Genomic DNA, 3,767 nt, shown 5'->3' on the forward strand with positions numbered 1-3,767 from the left:
CAAATGGAAGAATGCTACTGCTATTTAGCCCCAGGAAACACCGTTTCCAGTTGGCTATGTGCGTACTATGTCCTTAAGTTTTCAAACAGGGGAGATAAGCACCTCCACCCAGAAAAACCAGCAATCAGAGACTAGTTTCAGAGTCATTACTCTTCATCGGTCTGGAGTAGCTTGGCTTGCTAGCTGTCGATGCTTAGTCACCTTTGAAAACAGACAGCCTCATTAAATTCAAGTGAAATAAATTCACTGATCTATACATACATACATACATACATACATACATATATATATATATATATATATATATATAATAAATATTATCTATGCACATACTCAAACATCAGCAAAATACAGGATGCATATATGTGTGTGTGTGTGTGTGTGTGTGTGTGTGTGCGTGAGCGCGCGCGTGCGTATGTGTGTGTGTGTAAGTGCAAATAAAGGTTACAAACCTTACTGAGAGATGGCAAAATCCTATGAAAGTACTGATTAGTTACATTAACTATATAAACCATGGTTTATATTCATTTATCATAACAAGCTAAGAAAATAGAGAGATAATTGATAAATTATTATTTATTAATTTAAAAACTGACAAACATCCCTTACAGCTGTTTCAATTCAAGACCTTCAGAAATTTAATTAATGAAATTAAAAATTAACAGAAAGGCGAATCTCGTTAGAGGTAATTTAAGATATACAGCATTTGTGTTCAATTCCTGCATGTTAAGTAAACGGCTGCATCTTGGCGGTACTGCATCATGTCCACTGCCTTAGGACTGAAACATGTGTAAGAATAAAAGACTATATATATACATACATAAGTGTTCGTGTGTGTGAGTCTGTGTATATATATATATATATATATACACATATATAACTACTGATGGATATGTGTCAATTCATTACAGCCGTTTCTAACGAATTTTTTAATATTGATCAATGAGTACATTATATCATTATAAAAAAAAACCATTTTCTGCAGATGAATACAGGAATTTTACAATCAAGGATATTTAAAATAATTTGAAATCCACGACGCATACATATTTAGTCATTCAACGATTGACTCTGCGGCAAGAGCATATTTTTCCGATCATGTGCTCCAGCATCGCCGCAGTTCAATGACGGAAACATGTAAAAGATAAAAGTATTTCTTTTATACTTTTCAAAATTTAATTGACTACCCACCTCTATTGTTTTGTTATAAATAGAGTATTTTATGTTTCAGAATTCAGTTACATGATCAGTGACAAGGGAAATATGAATAGAAACAGCATAAGAAAAAATAATTACACTCTACATCTGTATCGAGTATTCTTTCCTCCTCTTTGTAAACTCACACCTACAAATCCAAACACACACACACACGCATGCACGCATAGATACATACACACTCGCACGCACGCAAACACGCAAACACACACACATATGTGTATGTGTAATTACATACATATATGTGTGTGTATACATATGCACATGTGTATGTGTCTGTTTGATTGAGTTTCCTGTCAGTTTGCCATATCGAAATTGTTAGATATGCACGTAAAATGGGATAAAAACTGCCAAATAACATAATAACAAACTATTCTAATTGTGCAAGACTGCCAAATACTGACAGTAAAACAAATATATTTTAATCGTGCATGACACTAAAGAACTAATATAAATTTCTTCTAGATTACTTGTGATTCACTTGTTCCTTCCACTGAAATAAAATAAAATATAACAAAATAATATATATGAAAAAAAAACCCAAATCAGTAAAATATCTTCCGGTTTTTTTTTTCTTCTTTTTCCTAACATGTAATTTCAACATCTGCGCAAGAATTGTTATGTAGTTAAGAAGTTCGCTTCGCAACTACGTTGTACTGCGTTGGCTCCCACAGAGAAGGGTGTCTTGACTAGTACCTCTTGTGTAGAACCGGTAGACAGAAACTCCAAGGAAGTTGTCGTATCTATCTATCTATCTATCTATCTATCTATCTATCTATCTATCTATCTATCTATCTATCTATCTGTCTGTCTGTCTATCTATCCACCTACCCACCCCATACCTACCTATCTACCTACCTATCTATCTACCTACCAACCTACCTACCTACCTACCTACCTACCTACCTACCTACCTATCTACCTACCTACCTACTTACTTACCTACCCACCTACCTTCCTACCTATCTAACAAGATGGTAAATTTGGATGTAGTAAGCCTATTCGTAAAGTTCCTGCAGATAAGGTTGCGATCGGTGGTTAAAGGTAAACTCAATGAGAGTCTTTCAGTTGGAGAACATACCAGTTAACCAGATAGAGATGTTGAAATTGTGTTATACTTCCAAATGGAGTCTGATTTGTATTGATGGGGAAGTTTTAGTAATGAGCTTTCCATTCTCCCAAGTGATAGTAACCATATACATGGAATACTTTGAAGAAATGGTTTTAGGGAAAACACCATTTAAGTCAACCGTGTGACCGAAATTCGTAGCTGACACCAGCACGAAGCTCATGTAGTTTTGGACCATGTGAATTCAATAAAAACTTTGACACGTTTTACAACCAAAACGAAAGCGAATAATAAGCTTGCTTTCTTGGATGTGCTAATAACCTCAAACAGAGTGTAGGCTCACAATTTCTATATATCACAAGCCCACATTCATCGGACAGTACTTGAGCTTCGATTCTCACCATCTATAAAGAATGAAGAAAGGGTCGTCTGTGGTTTGCAACATCAAGCTAAACTCGTAACTGATGACCCAGACATATACCAATATGAAATGATCAGGATTAGAAGACCCCTTCAGAGGAGCAAGTATCTCGCAAGGCTAAAAATTGCATTAAAGAACATACGTTATAGTTTTGATAAGCAGGAAGCAGCGTAAACAGGTTATAAAAATGGGATTTTCCATTTTCAGTAAGAATTTTTATATGAATTTTTTCCGCAAAATGCGATATTCTTTGATATATACATACACACACACACCACACACACACACACACACACACACACATATATATCTATATATATATACAACACACACACACACACACACACACACATACACACACACACACACACACACACACACACACACACACCACACACACACACACACACACATATATATATATAATAGAAATATTTATCTCGTATGTTACAGAAATAAAGCATTCTACGTTCAAATATATATGTATGTATGTACGTGCGTACGTGTGTATGTATGTATGTATGTATGTATGTATGTATGTATGTATGTATGTATGTATGTATGTATGTATGTATGTATGTCTGCATGCATATATGTATACATCCACACATACACACAAAAATTTCGCGCATGTTCAACCCTTTCTCACTATTTTCCTTATGTGTATGTGTGTGGGAATGTTTGTGCATCCACGTCACAGTACTCCCACATTTGCACTCTACACACAGAGATTCCACATAAACACGAATACTCACCTCTTATGTCGACTTGCAGGCACGGATACACACCTACACTTGCTTATATACACCAACTCATTCCACCTTTCTTATCTCCCCCGCCATATAACAGCGTTCGTACCTGGTTTCTAACTCTTCGTATGTTTTTCCTACTCTCTATAAATGATTATTAATCTTTATTACTAAGCTTTTCTCTTTCTTCTGATGAATGACTAGTATCCGAAACGTTACCACTCTTTCTATAAAAGCCTTAAGCTAATATCGTATTTATTAAAACTTGACATTACTATGTTGCCGGGTTTTTTATTGTTCATTATACTTAGAC

Source organism: Octopus sinensis, linkage group LG15 (assembly GCF_006345805.1).
Source record: "Octopus sinensis linkage group LG15, ASM634580v1, whole genome shotgun sequence".
NCBI lineage: Eukaryota > Metazoa > Mollusca > Cephalopoda > Octopoda > Octopodidae > Octopus > Octopus sinensis.